This window comes from Hipposideros armiger, unplaced genomic scaffold (assembly GCF_001890085.2).
Source record: "Hipposideros armiger isolate ML-2016 unplaced genomic scaffold, ASM189008v1 scaffold_578, whole genome shotgun sequence".
Classification (NCBI taxonomy): Eukaryota; Metazoa; Chordata; class Mammalia; order Chiroptera; family Hipposideridae; genus Hipposideros; species Hipposideros armiger.
Genome location: NW_017731928.1, coordinates 531,975 through 548,861, shown reverse-complemented (window position 1 = coordinate 548,861; position 16,887 = coordinate 531,975). Strand labels below are relative to the sequence as shown.

The 16,887-nt window shown below is 43.6% G+C and overlaps 1 protein-coding gene across 5 annotated transcripts in view; it reads right to left on the bottom strand.

Moving 5' to 3' along the window:
- Positions 1-16,887, bottom strand: part of PRICKLE2 (prickle planar cell polarity protein 2) — a 349,626-nt gene that overhangs the window by 143,625 nt on the left and 189,114 nt on the right. Inside the window, exon 1 of one of the 5 annotated variants that reach the window (XM_019624100.1) lies at positions 12,927-13,195. The exons of the other annotated variants lie outside the window; for them this stretch is intronic. The gene's annotated coding sequence lies outside the window, so the exon portion shown is untranslated. Of the gene's footprint in view, positions 1-12,926; positions 13,196-16,887 lie in introns of those variants that run through there. 5 annotated transcript variants of the gene reach the window in all.

Below are 16,887 nucleotides of genomic sequence, written 5' to 3'. Positions count from 1 at the left end.
CAATAGTGTGTTACATGACACGTGACCAATAGTGTGTTACACGACACGTGTCCAATAGTGTGTTACACGACACATGTGACCAATAGTGTGTTACACGATATATGTGACCAATAGTGTGTTTTTTGACACATGTGACCAACAACAATTTGTCTCAGTGTTTCCCTTCTTCCCACCCACACAGCCCTCATCATTCTCTGAGCCCAGCTCAAATGTCACCGCCTCTTGGAAACTTTCCTCATCCCTTCCCTCAAGTAAAAATTGATCATTCCTTCTGTCGGAATCCCTTGTGCTTTATTGAAAATGCTATTATATTTTTTATCTCACAGAGTGACTTAAGTATTACAGTCAGGAATAATAGAGTTGAAAGTGACGACTCAAGTCCAACTGCCTAGGTTCACCACTTACCAGCCGTGTGGTCTTGGGCAAGTCACTTAACCTGTCAACATTGTATTCTCTCATCTTACAAATGGAGATGATGATGATGATGATGGTACCCCAAAGGATTATTGCAATATTATGTGATAAATGATTTGGTACTTTGCAAGCACTCAAACATTCTAATAGCTAGCTATCCATATCTATATCTATATATCACACACACATACACATAAATACATATACATGTATGTGTATATATATATAAACATATAGATATGAGGTCTCAGATTCCTTCTACAAATATATGTAGACATATGTAGTATGCGGTATAAGTAATATGTAGCAGGAAACTGAAGCCACATATCTACCTTCCCCCAGCTTCCCATTTAGGGTACAAAGTTGTGAACCTGGTTGGCTAAATCATAAGCCATAGTAGTGAGTAGGGTCAGTTTAAAGGGCCATGTGCCTAGACGCTGTTTTCTCGCTTCCACATCCTTCCTTTCCTTGGTAGGTAAGTGTGCTTACGACAAGACCTGCCAGCTTTCTCTAAACAGCATGTCTAACCTTGTTGGCCACTGCACTTGTTTCCTGTTCTGTGTGATGGAAGAGAAGTTTTGGTAGGATCTCAAAATATGCATTAACGTTTAGGGGACATTAGGAGGGGCCATTTTGGCTTCAGCCACAGCCATGTGCCCTGGTCCAGTCTTGAAGGGCTCTCCGCTGATGGATGATGGTTGTCTACCTTTGTTATCAGTACCTTGGGGATGTCTTTGGAAGAAGCAAGGGTACAAATTACCCATCACCTCATTCCTAATATTATACACACCTACCTTCCACAATGCTTGAGGACGGAGACACAGAGAGAGAGGGACTTTGGAGTTGGACAGATCTGGTCCAAACCCCAGTCTGCTCCCATGAGGCCTTGGGGGAGAGAGTCATCTCCCCAAGGCTCGCTTTCTACTCTGGTTACACATGGCAGAGGACTCCAGTTACTTCTCCCACCATCTCTCCTGCCCCCTCAGCAGCAGGGTGCCCATTGCGGTCTAAGTGCATTGATAGCTGGAGTAAACAGCTGCATTTCCCAGCCTCTTCTGCAGAGATGTGCAGTCATGAGAACCAGCTCTGGCCAAGGAGATGGGAGTAGGACTGGGTGGGACTTCGAGAAGTCTCCTAAAAAGAGAGGAGATGTGCACTCCTCCCCCGTCTTCTTCTTCTTGCGTGGAATACAGATGTGGCAGCAGCTGGGATCATGGAATGATTCTGAGAAAGGAAGCCATATGCTGAGGTTGGCAGGGCAGGAAGCAAAAGAAACCTGGGTCACTATGACATAGTGAAGCTGCCAGGCCAACCCTCTTCTCCAGCCACCTCTAAACCTCTCTTACAGGGAGATAAATAAATGTCTAACTCATGTGTGCCACTGGTGTTTTTCTCTGTCCCGTGTAGCCCAGTCTAAGGATGACTGATATTGAGTTGTTGGAAAAGTCACGACGCATTTTTGCAACGAAAGACATAGAAACAATATGTCATGGCTTTTCCGACAACCCAATAAATAAGGCTCAGCAATAATGTAAATAAAACCACAGCTTACAGGCCAAGTCCAGCCCACCACCTGTTTTTATATAGCCCATGAGCTAATAGTGATTTTCAGAGATGAATATTTGCAATCAGTTTGATGATAGGGAAGAGTAACTCCAATCCTTGCTCCTAAAATAGAATTCCGTGTTTCTCATTAGTAGACCTGTATTATGAAAAAGTTATGTTCAATTAAAATTGTGTGAAAATCTGGCTTTTTGTTACATAAGTATCTGTGTACTGTCCTCAATTTTTCTTCTTGACTCACAAAACAAAATATTCACTCTCTGGCTCTTTACAGAAAACAATTGTTGACCTACGATGTACAAAAGTCCCAAATACAGTACTGGTCATATAGAAAATAAGTGACAGCTATTAATATAGTTAAATCTCAAAGAAGCCTGGCGCCGGGGTTGCTCAATGACTTGTTCACTTTTGTGAGATACTATAATCCTACATACAGAAAAGTATGGCTTAAATTCTTTGTTGACTTGAACAGATAAAAAATCTTCCAGAGTCAACCTCATCCTTCCCAAACATCTCCACTTTCTTTCCTACTTCTTGGTCAACAGGCAATGACAACGAAACCGAAGAGCGTAACAAAGACACATACAATGTACTGTTTCCCATGTCTCCCTCCCTGCTCCGTCTGTCATAGCTGTATTTTTAAGGCCACCTAATAATAACAAAAAAAGGGACAAAATGGATAAGACAAAGGGGTAAGACAAGCTTAATTTCATTTATATCTCTCTGGAATGTTTTGGTAACGGGGCCTAATATCCATCCTCTTTCCCCAGCTTTGACATGTGTAAATTGCCGACTTGGCACAAATGAGTGGAACCCTGGGCAAAGCCACATACATGATTCTACCATTCACCACAGAGCAGTATGCTTCACCCATGACCAAACTCAATTTGGGCATCTGGGAAGAGCCTCTCATGTATGTAACACCAGGAGCAGTGGACGCATGAGGTCTAACCTTCCCCCAAAAAGGAAAATTATATGGCTGAGTCAAACCAGCAGCTCTCAACCTTTCTGGACAGGGGTGCCAAGTTTCTCATTCATGCCCACATCATTCTGCCAGTCTGTGCCAGCTACTTCCTCCACCCTTCTGCTCCCAGCCTTCAGTTGGGCATGCTCTAATCTGTAAAACAGTTTAGGTTGTTCCAAACCCCAGGCTTGGGATTATGAAAGGGGGTGTAGGGTTAGTTCAGTGGAGGCCCCAGATGGAGAAGCAAGGGGACATTTGTGGCCCATGATGTCTCTCCTTAAGGCAGTCAAGGAAGAAAGCGCTGACTTGGCACTAGCAGTAGGGGCACAAGTAAATTAATGAGGTGGCACTGAGTGGGATGCTGGGAGGTGGAGTTGTGTCTGGCTGGGTATTGACTCCTTGGAAATTACCACATCCAGTCCCAGCCTACTGGAAGCCAGGCCAAGGGAAAAGTATTCTGGAAAGTGTAGTGGTTCAAAAGATTTCAACACATCAAGGAAACGTAGGCTTGGCCAATGGCTTAGGAGGGTGTTATGCAGGCCAGGGAGGGATATCAGTTCCCTGAAATCAGCTATGATCCTTGGTTATGAGAAGTTCTTCATACTGCAAAACATTTGATGCAGGCAGTTAGGGGGGGTTTGGGGGGGGGAGTTCTTGATTCAAAATATCATGGGTTTTGTCTCAGCATTATATGTTTCCCCCAAAAAATATACATTAGAACGTCCCAGACAGCATTCTTTGTAATAGCCTCTAACTAAAAACTAACCAAATATCCAAAACCAACCAATACTCAAAGCTGTACCAACTGAATGGATAAATTCTGATCTAACAGTGGAATATCATACAACAAATAAAATGAACGATCTACAACTATATACAACAAAATGATTAAATCTCACAAACAGAATGTTGAAAGAAGCTAGATACAAAAATAGTACATAGTGTATGATTCCACATATTTAAATTATAAGAACAGGCAAAATCTATGATGCTAGAAGTAAGGATAGTGGTTAGTGTTGAGGATGGAAAAGGGGGTGGAAGGGGCTCCGGAACATTGGGGACATTTTATTCTTAATCTGTGCGCTGGTAACTTGATGTTCAGTTTAGAAAACTTCACTGAGCTGAGCACCTATGATATGTTCACTTTCCTATATGTATATTGTACTTCAGTGAAAACATTTAAAAAATATAATGTGGCCTTTGAGAGATCAGAAACCATGGTCTGATAGTTCTGAAAGGAGCCATGGCTATTCCTGGGGTGGGGCAGCCCCTATCACTTCATTTGGCCATGAGGTTCAGAGAGAAGGAACATATTGACAGTAGGAGCAGGAGCAATAGTAAAAATAAATAATTATAGTAATTATCTGACATTTACTCAGTATTCACCTGTGCTAGGCACTTTAAAATATCATCTCATTTAATCTTTGTAGTAATCTTATGAAGTATGTGCAATTATACCCCATTTTATATTTGAGGAAACTGAGGTTCTCAGGGGTAAAGAAATGGGCCATGACTCCTGATTTAAGCTTCCCATACAACTGGGGTGGGGGCGGGAGCGGGGATGCTCTGAGAAAAGCGAGAACTTGATCCAGGTCTCCTGACTCTTGAATCAATATGCCCGTGTGGTCGGTTAAAAACTGGTCCCCCAAACATATGTCCATATCCTAAGTCTTGGAACTTGTGAATGTTACCTTATTTGGAGAGAGGGTCCTTGCAGATGTAATTAAATTAAGAATTTTGAAATACTGGGTTGTTGAAAAAGTTATGATGTATTTTTTCTATGTTTTTCGTTGCAAAAATGTGTCATGACTTTTCCGACAACCCAATAGATTACTCTAGATTATCAGGGTGGGTCCTAAATGCCATGTAAGTGGCCTCATAAGACAAAGGCAGAGGGGCTTTGAGATACCCACAGAGGAGGGGGCAGTGTGAAGGTGGAGGCAGATGTTGGCGTGATACGGCCACAAACCAAGGAACACCGAGGACTGCTGGCAGCCACCAGAAACTCAAAAGGGCGAGGATGGATGCTTTCCCAGGGCCTCTGAAAGGAGTATGGTCCTGAAAACCAACACCTTGGCTTTCAAACTTCTGGCCTCCAGAACTGTGAGAGAATACATTTCTGTTGCTTTAAGCTACCAAACTTATGGCAATTTGGTACAGCAGCAGCAGGAAACGAATACACTCTCCATTATCTAAATATCATACAGCAGCATCTAAAGAATGTTCTAATGGCAACAGGTGTCCCTGAAAAGCATCTGGGGTCAAACAGGTTTGGGGAATAATGTTAGAGGGATTTCTTTATGGTTGGGCTTTTCAGGACCTTTAACATGTTTATTCTGCCTTATGTGTCTCTAAGAAGGGGGTACAATAATTCGGAATTTCCCAAACTTAACTGGAAGATCCCACTTCCTAGGAAGTGCTGAAGAACGTGATGCTGAAAACACTGATGAGGCCCATGAGAGAACGAGGCCTAAACACTGATGGGCTACTACTTTATTTCTTCATGATTATTTATCTAAAGCCCCCCAAACACGACATAGTAGTTACCAGATGAAAAGTCGGATGAAGAACCTCCACAGGCCCTTCCAAATCTAACCACCTCTAATTCCTTATGTGCAAGGCCAAAGCTGGTTCTTGCCTCTGGCAACATTGCTAATTAATCACAGCACTGTCCCCTGAGCTCGGAAAGGGCCCCCTAATCCGTAACCAGAGCCCCAGGCAAATAAAACCTCGGCACTATTTCTATCCTTAACTTCTTGAGCAGTCCAAATAAATAAACCATGGCCTGTGGGTTTTCAGAAATGCCTGCATTATTCTCTTCTTGCCTAAGGAAGAACATCCTCATCCCCACCAATATTTGTTGATTTTTTTCCCCGTTTCTAGAATGTACGATTCTTTGCTCTGAGTTGTCAATGAGGACTCCAGCAATGATGCTGGGTGAGAGCCTCTGGGAGCAGGGAGGGGAGGAAGTTTGGAGCCCTATACATCCATCCAGCGTTTTTCCTCTGGACAGGATTTTCTCCAACAGATCAGAATACATCCATGTTTACTGTTTCCTGACTTCTAAAGCCATTCGTGGGAATTATAGTTGATCTCAAAAATCTCTGCATCCCGTCAGTTCCCAGGGCAGCAGCTGCATCTGATCAGACTTTTGCAGCAGAAGAGTTCAGAAGCTTTGGGTCTTCAAAGAAAACCATTAGCTGGGGGTGCATTTCTAAAAGGTGATGAAACACGAATGCCTCACTCCTACTGCGACAACACCTTCCGCCAATGAGTGTACAGACCTCCACAAGGGGCGGCTAACGCTGACCTCCGTTTACAATTAAAAAAAAAACAAACCCAAAAATAAAAATAAACAAGACTGAGGCTCAGAAACATTAAATGCATGGACTTAGTGAGACTAGAATCACATTAGTCTCTCTATCCCCCAGGAAGGAAGAGGGAGATGAGAAAAGGAGGAGAGTGAGTAATAAAAATAATTTTAAAGAATTTCATTAGCTTACAATTTTCTTGCAGTTGCTGTGTCAGACACTGAGCTAGGTAATGGTCATTCACCTTAGTGAGCCCCTACTATTAATAGATGGCAGGTACTGTGCACAAAAGATGAGCGTTGAATGACACAATCCCTGCCCTTAAGGGGCCAGGGGGAGAGGCAGACAGTTACCATACTGGAAACAAATATTTTGCATCTTGAGAATTGCTTTGGACAAAAACTAATAAGGTAAACGTGGCAAAGAAAAACGCGGTGTGTGGGGAGAGGGGTGGCGAAGCGAAGGCCGGTGGGACGTTCTCTTGGCAGGACATTTAAGCTAGGACTTCAATGATCAGAAGCTGCCAGTCAGGCAGAGTTCAAGGTGGAGAGCACTTCAAGCAGAAAGAACAGCAAGTACGAAGGCCCAGAGGCAGGCAGGAATGTGGGGCTGAGGGTTGGTGTGGCTGGAGCATAGGCACTAGTGTTTGGGGAGGGCAGTATCCCCGCAGAGGCAGGCAAGGGCCAGATCTTGCTGAAGTGGGGCCCCTTCATAGCTCACCGTCAAGTGTTCGGATGTTGTCCTTATTGTAATGGGAAGCTGTTGGAAGGTGGTAAACAGAGGAACGGTATGATCTGATTTAAGCTTTAAAACACGAGGAATTTGGGAAGGTTATTGAATTATCATGGTGAGAAATGATGGCCGCATACACTAAAGTTGTGTCTGTAGAGGTAGTGAGCAGTGTTCTCATTTGGGATATATATCCTTTCTACCGTATTTTTTACTGAGGTGCAAAATATGTATCTTATGCATAGAGTTTGATCAATTAATTGGGACACATGTTTATGTCCATAAAACCTACACTCTATCAAGATAGGAAAGTGTTTTCAGCACCTCAGGAGTTACTTCAAGCACCCTTCCACCCAGCCCTCCCTTTTCCTCCCCCACACCCGATTTGGGATATATTTTTGAGGTAAAGCTGAAAGGACTTATTCCCACCGGATTAGACATGGGAGTCTGTGGAACGGAGAAAAAAATTAAAGATGCCAAAGTTTTAGCGAGCTGCTCGGTGGCTGGAGGTGCCATTTGCTGACCTGGTGCAAGCTTGGGAAGAGGAATAAATTTAGAGCTGTGCTGTGACACATTAAGCTCAAGAAGCCCATTTAACATGTAATGAAGGCACCGAGAAGACAATTGTGTATATAAGTCTGGAGCCCAGGAGAGAAGTCCAGGCCGAAAATGTAAATCTGGTAGTCGCTGCAGGAAGCCATGGACTGTAAGATGCTGGCAAGGGAGCAAATAAAGCTCAAAAGTAGAAGAACCAGGAGATAGAGGACAGGAGCCATCCAGGAGAAATGGCAACAAAGGTGACTGCGGTCGGAGGAAACGTGGCAAGGAATGCCCAGGAGCCTACGGAAGAAAGAAGAGAGATGCAAGAAGGGAACAACACATTTGGACAAACGCTCCTGAAAGGTGGAAGGTGGTCTCTACATCTTTAACTATCCCTGAAATTCTGCAGCGTAGGTACCATTATTATGCCCATTTTACCATGGTTCAGAGATGTAAGCGACTTGTCCAAAGACATACTATAAATAAGTAGTAGAACCAACATTTTGAAGCTGAGTAGCTTCCTCTCAAGAGTGTTCTGCAGTACATTAACAGGTGAGGCTGCAAAGGGGTTCTGGGGTCACATTAGCATGGGAAGTCAAAGTCAAACAGGTTTGTCTGCTCCAGGGCTCGGGGCCCCTAATATACTAGCATGAAGTGTAATTCCTTAAAAGGGAGAGGAAGGACATCTCATTTTCCAAATATATATGGAACCATTCTTTTTTTGCTTTCTTGTTCGGAAGAGCAATTCACCAAGCAGGTGCTCCCTCAAACACAGTATGGGAACCACTGCTGGAAGGCAGCATGATCACGTCTTCAAAATGCGTTTGAACAAAGTCCAAAATGCTTCCACAGACGTTATGTCACTTGTGCTCAAAGGAGAAAGGGGTGACAAGAACATTCCATTTTACAGATAATGGAGGCAAAGCTCATGACGTTAAGTGGTTTGTTTGGTTGCACAGTCCTGCAGCAATTAAGCCAGATAAATCGGCACTGGTCCATGTGCCCAGGGGAAGGAAAATCAGGTCGGACCAAGGGGGAATCCAATCAAGCAAGAGGCCTGAATGAGACTCCTTCTCATCTCTGCCTCTCTCCGCACAATATTCCATCTGCATTCGCTTTCTGCAGGAATCCACCCAGAGTGGGAGCAGTTTATGCAGAAGACAGAGGAAAAAGAAAGGTCTGCGGGTGGGCTCAGTCATGGGCATTAGGAAGCGTGTGTTCTAAGGGTCTTGTGGGAGGATTCTGTGGGAAGGCTTTGGACAAGAACAAAGGAAGTGGCACTGGGAATTGTGGAAGGGCTGCGTTAAGAATTCCCAAAGCTGGGGAAATTAAAAGTACCTCACAGAAAAATCAATGTGATCTTGAGTTGTATTGGTTCAGCAGTTAGAGAACTCATGGCAAATTAGCTTGTCAGGTCTCACATATTAACATGAGTGCCTACACCGCCGTGCCGTCTCCCTGAATTCTGCCACAGCAGAATGAATAAAAGGCCTCATGGACTGCTGTTGCCTTCTGAATGCCCACATGGTAGAGAGGGGCCTTCAGCAAAGAGAGCTGGGTGAGGGGTCACTAGGTCCAAACTGTAAAGAGAAGACCCCCCAGCTACCAAGAGCCTAAGCTTGAGCACATGGACTCTGGAGCTGGATGTCACAGGTTCAGGTCCCCTGTGCGGTCACTTAGTAGCTGTGTGACCCAGGGGAGTTACTGAACTTCTCTGAGCCTCTACCCTTCCTCATCTGTGAAATAGGGATGATGACAGCACCTACTCCATGGGATTATTGCAAGGATTTTAAATGATAATGAACAAAAAAATGCAAAGTATGTGTCTCAAGATAGAGTCCAAGGTCCTACCTAGGACACTTCTTAAAATGCAGGTTTCCAGATCTTACTCAAACCTACTGAAACAGACTCTCTGCAGTATATTCTTATGCATAGGAAAGTCTAAGAAGGGTTGTTAAGACATCTAGTCTGTGTCGGCAAAAACTCAGTAAGTTAGCAACTATCATTCTGTTTATTACTATTATCATTTATAATATGCAAATAAGAGACCTCTTCTCCAGGCTGGACAGCCAAGTACTCGAAATTAGAATTTATCTGAAATCTAACTCAACATATTTGCTCATCCTCAGAAGCCTGAACAGAGCCTCAATTGATGGAAAAATTAAAATAAAATCAGTGAGTAATCACAGCAGCTTAGGTGAATGCAAAGTAATCTTTCACAAATGTTCCCTAGAAATCAAGTAGTCATAGTTTTTTTTTTCTTTTTCTTTCTTCTTCTTCTCTTCTTCTTTTTTTTTAAGAAAAAGGACTAGGAAGCAAACTTTCAAAGATGTAATAAGCAATATCATGTACACACTCCTTGTGGATTGGCATCTTGCCTGGGAAGGTGTGTTGTGAGGGGGGAGACCCCTCATGATGGGTACAATGATTTCTATACACAGGCTGGCTGAGAAAAGTCAACTGTGAAGCAATTCTCAAAGGCCTCTGGGCTAAATTTGCAGGGAAATCATTCATGAGTTTTCTCAGATGTTGAGTGCCACAGTACTTGTGTCTGTTTCCCCTGCACTCCTACATCTGCCATTCTTCTGAAAGATGTCCAGGTACAATCTTTGCAAAACGGGTCTTCCTCTGTTTGTCACACTGCACAGCGGGATATGAAATAAAGGTCACCAAAAAACAAACAAACAAAAAACCCAAAAACCTGCATGGAAATCAAATGCTAAGTATCCTGAAAAAGAATCTGTTGCCATTTAAGTTTTAGCAAAGAATAGCAAAGAAACTTTTTTGGAACATTACATTTAAACTCTCACTACAATTTCCATAAAGTTTCATTATATTCAACAAGGATTACCATTCTGTGTTCTGGTAGCTAAAAAAATTATTCCCTCTGCTTCCTTTCATCGACGTCAAAATATCACACTGAGTTTATATTTACCCAGAGCTCTCCTCTCTGATTATACAGCTCGAAAGTGCTAAATGTGACTCGGTACCTTTCAGGAAAGATTAAGAAAAGCAGCTTGGGGAGCACAGCATCTCTAAGAGTTGGTTTTCCAAATTATTAAAAATTGCACATCTCTGTAAGCACAACTACACAAAGCAGCACGTGTGTCCTTTGGTTGTCTCTTAGTGTCTTTTAATTGCCCATTCTCCACATTGCTGATACACTTTAGGGTAAACTCAACACAAAACCACTTTGCCTTCTCTGCAAACAGCTCTACAAAGGCCACCAACGTCACCACCAAATTGGTGAGCATTAGTTCAAACCTTTGCATCTCTCATTCCTTGAGACATCTGTGTCCCTAAGGATAACAATCCAGGCTTAAAAGGAAATCTTGGGAAAAGGAGCCAAGAGCTTTTCCTGCTGAGGCTAGTGGGAGGAGGCCAGCGGGGAAGTGGGCACGATAAAACTGTCTCGAAAATAATTTCCATCTTAAAAAGCTACTGAAGGGAATGAGAGCGTTATTTCAGTTTCTTAAATGGAAGCCCAAAAATTAAAAATAAAAGGCTTGTTGATGGAGAACCTTGAAAGACTGAGAGAGGCTGAGGGTATCACTGCAGAAGGATTGCCTAGTAACAGAGCTTTCTTGTATTACACCCAAAGCTGTGTACCATCTGAGGCTGATTCAGGAAAATACTCAAATCCCCTGGTAATTTCCTGCAGACAGGACGTTTAATCATCTCCAAGCCTCCACCGCAAAAGAAAGAAAAAAAAAAAACTAAACCAAATGATTCACACTCTTAAAACGAATTTGCCTTCAGAACAAGAACCGTTTTCTGCTCTTGAAAAGCAGCCATGATTTGTTATTCTAACAAAGTGTTCCTTTCCTCCAAACAGAAATAAAAGTCGCTCAAGGAGGGCCTGTACTGATTTCTGTTCTGCATTTCTTGAAACTTCCATCCAGTCAACAGTTTCTCCTGGCAGGTTCTCAGAAATCCAGGGGGAGCTGGGTAGTCAGTGACTAAGAACACAAGATCATTTTTATAAGCCTCCCTCCCCCCCACTTTTGGCCCCATGGGAAGATGTTTTATTGTAGAAGAAGCAGAATTAGCTGTACATATAAATTCTTCACTGCTAGGCTCACTTGACACCTTTATCTGAATTGCTCAAGGGCTGGGAAGATTTGGCAACTGATGATTTGAACAGGAAAGGCCCAAATCCTCCCCAAGTGGTATTTGTGCTGTCTGTACGTACAGAGCCGTGTCCATCTCTCTAATTACTCAACTAGTTTGCACAGATAAAAACATCTGTTTGCAGAAAGCAGGGAACTCAAAGTATACAAATGATTCACACCACCTAAACATGTATAAATAAAGGCCAGCCAGCCCAGCAAACTGAGGGCCACTAAAAGCCAAAATAATTTCATATAGGTACAAATGGAGTTTGGCAATCTGTGCATCAGACTCAGCTCCAATTTTGGAAGGTATTAATTTCCAGCTGCCCCATCTTTAAAAAACAAAAACAAAAAAACCCTCTGACTCTGTGCATTAGGATCTCAACTTCTTGCTTAGGTACATACAAGTGTACAGACTGAGGAGGGAGACGGAGGAAGCTGAAACTCCATCTTTTCAAGAACCTCCCAACCCCTACGAATTATTTTGGTTTTAAAATTTCCCAGCCTACAGCTGCCCAGACACCCCAGATTTGCAGGATCCCAGTCCTGACCAAGTCCTGAGTTTCCCAGCAGCTGAGCGAGCATCTGGAAACCTGGGAAAGCAAGGTTCCAATTAACGGCCCCTACCAACAGCTTTCTCATCCTATAGACTCCCTTACATAGAGCTAGGAAGGTGGGGGTGTGGGGGGGTGTCTCTCCCCCCACCTCCACCTCCAACTCTGAGAGAATAAACGGACAAATCCAGAGTTGCTTAATTACAGAAATCCACCAAGGAGAAAAGGAATGCATTTGGAAAGTTCTAGGAGGATAAGCAATAAGGAGCGTGGGGAGAAATAAATAATTTTTTTTAAGTAGACCTTCCTGAAGACATTAAAAATAGTTTTGATCGTGTAGGGAAAATAAATAAGTAGGTCATTAGCAACACATACATTTTAAACATTAGAGGGAAATGAACTGTAAGAGAATAAAGGCATTAAAAAGCAAGTTCTGGGACGTTTCAATGTTTCCCCTGAAGAAGTCGTATTACAACATTATCCCCTTCTCCTTGTTACTATTATTGGTTAACAAAGTGGCTGCGCAAAAGCTGGCAGACACTCAGACCAAAACGATCCCTAGGTCTAGGTCTCCTCCCAGAGCTCAGAACCTCCCCAGTGTCTGTGTGGCAAGGAGCATCTCGTCCATAGGGCAGTTTCCCAGTCCAAGGCCCCCCCTTTCCCTGGGAGGCTTGTGAAAACCAGAAGCAAATGCGCCCCCGCGCCCCCTCCGTGCACCCCGGCCATGGGGTCCACTTACCCGGCTCAGCCTTGCATGGCTCGCCTCTGCGGCGCCTCTGCCGCCAGGGAACTTGGAGGGAGCCGGGAAGGGGCAGGGGGTGCGGCTGCGGCTAAGAAGCCCAGCGGGGCGTTGGCCGCCAACTGCCCAAAGCCAGAGGGGGCCCTGCAGGGGCTCCGAGCAAGGGGGATGACATTCCCAGGGCGGTGGCAGCTGCTCCGAGCACAGCTCCGGATCCAGAAAAATTCTCTCAGGTCCTGGGGAGAGAAGCTCCAAGCTCTCCAGGCTGCCTCCCGGCTGCTTAAAGGGACGCCTCCCCACCTACCGCTCTGCTTATTGGTGAAAATTCTGAGCCACAGGCCAATCGGAGGCCTGCTCCCAAATTGAGATTTCAATCAAGGGAGCTACTGCTTTAAAATTAGAAAGGGCTGATCGGGGGAGGAGGGGTCAGCCATCTTTCAGAAACGCAAGGAGACAGGCTCTCTTGGCCCTTGCTGCAGAGGTCCTGCGAGCTGGCAGTGGCTAAAGAGCAAGATTAGGAGCATACTGTGCAGAGCACATGAGGAAGGCACAGATTGCTGGACCCTTGGCCTTCATCCCTCCTGTCCACCTCCCCACAACTAACTCGTCCTTCAAGGCTCATCCAGTTCATCACACAGGCAGAGACCCTCTATTCTTGGGAAGAGCCCCCAGGCTATGCTCCTCTGCACCTCTCCATTATTCCCCCATTCCAGACACTCATCACACTTTTACTCTTTTTTCATGATCTGTCTCTCCCTTTACACTGTAAATTCCACTGGAGCAGGGATGTTTTCATCAGTCATCACGTTGTACCATTCCCTGCCTGGAACATTGTGAGTCCTCTCTAAATACTTGTTGATTGAATGAATGAATGAACAAAGAAAGGAACAATGACATATGTCCTATGTTGGCTGTGACAATATCACTGTTCATTAAGACACAGTATTCAAGAGACCAGGTGTTGATTCCAGACAAGACTGTGTTCAAACATGGCCTCTCTCTCTCACTCGTTGTATAACCTGTGTCTCAGTTTCCCTGTCTGTGAAGCATGATCATGGAATTGTCCATCTCACAGCGTTGTTTTAAAGATGAATTAGCTCATGCCTGGACTAGAGGAGGTGCTCGGTCAATAGCTGTAGTTTACTGAATATCAATAGCTGTTGTTATTACTGAAACCAAACTCTATTCACTGGAGGTTAGGGCTGGTAAACGCTGGTCTGGCTTCTTGGTGAGAACACAGTCACTCATGAAACAGATATGAATAAAGCGTCAACTCAGTGCCAGGCCCCATGCAAGGTACTGAGGTCACCAATGAAGGACACAGTCCACAAAGAACTCATAGTGGGGGTGGGAGTGAGCATTAGTCAGGATTTTCCGGAGAAACAAGGTCAATAGGAGACAGAGGTGGAGATGGGGATGGAGATAGTAGGAGATTTATTATAGGAATTGACTTGCGTGGCTATGGGGGCCGAGAAGTTTCACAGTCTGTAGCTTACAAACTGGAGAACCAAGAACGCTGGTGGTATAATTAAGTCCAAGTGCTGAGGCCTGAGAATTGGGGGCCAATGGTATAAATACCAGTCTCCGTCCAAAAGCCCGAGAACCAGGAGTGCCAGTGTCCGGGGCAGGAGAACATGGATGTCTCAGTGCCAGCAGAGAGAGCAAACTGATGCTTCCTCTGCCTGTTTGTTCTATTCAGGCCCTCCACAGGTTGGATGATGCCCACCCACACTAGGTAGGGTGATCTTCTTTAGGAAATCTGATTCAAATGCTAATCTCTTCCGGAGACATCCTCGCAGTCACACTCCAAAATGATGTTTTCCAGCTCTCTAAGGTCCCTTAGACCAGTCAAGTTGACACATAAAATTAAACATTACAGGGTGGGGGAGAAGAGAGACTAGACAGACAAATAAAGAGAATTTTGTTAAATGATGCTCTAGTAAAGACATCTGCACAGAAGTGTTTGTTGTGCGATAGTTGATAATGTCAAACTAACTGAAAACAATGATCTGATAAAATAAAGGAAATGGTTAAATTATGGCACATCCATTTCATGGAATACTATACAGTGATGAAAAAGAAAGAGGCAGACCTAAGTGCACTAATAAACACTGAACTCTAAAATACATCGCTAAGTGCAGTGCAGAAGGTAAACTACATCCATGCTTACTTAAATAAATCTTCACATATTGTGTATATATTTGTATGCTGTATAAGCCTAAAGTGCTTCTAGAAGTATGCCTAAGAAAATCATAAAGGTTACTATATCTAGTAAGGTGGTTTGAGAACTAGGTAGGACTAAGATGGGAAGGAGACTAATAGTTCATCATATATCTTTGTGTATTATTTGAATACCTTACCTCGAGCTTGTAATAAACTCCTCGTTCTGGCAAGATGGCCAATGATGACAGCTTGAAAATTCCAACCCTTCAAACACTTAGACGTGATAGATAAAATGCAATAAAAATTATTTTAAGTGCTTAGCTGACTCACAATAAAGAAAGGAACACTCCCAGGTGGCAGAAGTAAAGTAACTGAAAACAAGGATGGTAAGCATGCAAACTTGTGCTGTGGCTATGAGGTGGAGGGGAAGGTGGCTGGCAGCAGGGGAAGTTTGTCTTGGTTCCTTAGGGGCTGGGGTTTTAATGCCCATGCAGGAGAGGGGACAAGGTCTTGGGACAAGAAGAAGCAGGAAGTTGTTAGGAGACCTTGTTAGAAAACCAGGAATATTCATTGAGGACGGCACCCTCAGTGGACAAATAGATTAGAAATGTTGTCAACCAGCCCAACATAACTTGTCTGTCTGTACCTGTGTTCTGAGTAGGAGGGAAAAGTTTAAGCTGAGAATTAGAAACCTTAGGCCTAGGCCTTTCTTGAGAGTGGAGTACTAATAACAAAAGTCAGAATCAGAAAGCTCTACCTGAGAAATTAATATAAAAATGAGTCCGGTCCTGTCCATGATATGCCAAGAATGCCTCACAGAAGCAAGTGAAATTACCCTGGAGAGCCAATTCCATAATCCAGGCAATAGCAGGGCCTGCAAAGCATGAGTTCCCCATAGTGTATTAACAACACCCAGGAAACTGACAAGTCACGAGTCAACAAGTGTGAGCATCAGAGGCTCAGGTAGAGGTCCTAAAACAATATTCTGAAGAAGAACATAAAAGAGAGTTTAAAATGATTAAAAACATTAAAGCTAGAATTGAAACTCTAAAAAAGGGGAAGAAATGATGCCTATCTCTCTCACAGATTCATTAAAATTAAAAACTCAATGGATAAGTTAAACCAAAGGGCAGTTACTGCTGAAGAGAGAAATACAGATCTCAGGACATTACACAAAATGAACCACAAAGAGATAACGAGTTGAAAATATGAAAGAAAGGTTAATAGAGATAAAGGGTAGAATGTGAAGACCCAACATATGTCTTAATAGGAGTCCCATTGGGAGAGAATAGAGAAATTGAGGAGTAGCAAAATGGCTGAGAATTTTCTAGAATTTATAAAACTCATAAATCCTTAGATTCAAGCAGCACAGGGCATTTTAAGCAGGATTAATAAACACAAGAACATCTGCATGTATTAATTATTCATAAACATACAGTTACTAAAAAACTGAAGAGAAAAATGAAGTGGTTTAATAATATAATGACAAAGGGAAGTGGAAGGCACGTAAATGGTATAGAATAGAGGCAATGCTCCACTACACATGTAGAGCTGGACTGTATTTACCTAAATCTTTCATCCCCAAATATAATGAATTCTGAACTATAGTAGTTCAGTAGTTATTGGGGAATAGGGGGAAGGGGAACAGACAAGTTGCTGTTGTTTTTTGTTCTTCAGTCTAGTTGTGGAGGACGTTGCTTCACTGACCCAAGTTGGCACCATCATTGCGCTCTTCCCGGGTGAGGCAGATCAGTCGCCGGCTTCTGGACGGCCGCTCACTGCGGCTGCTGGCCGCTCA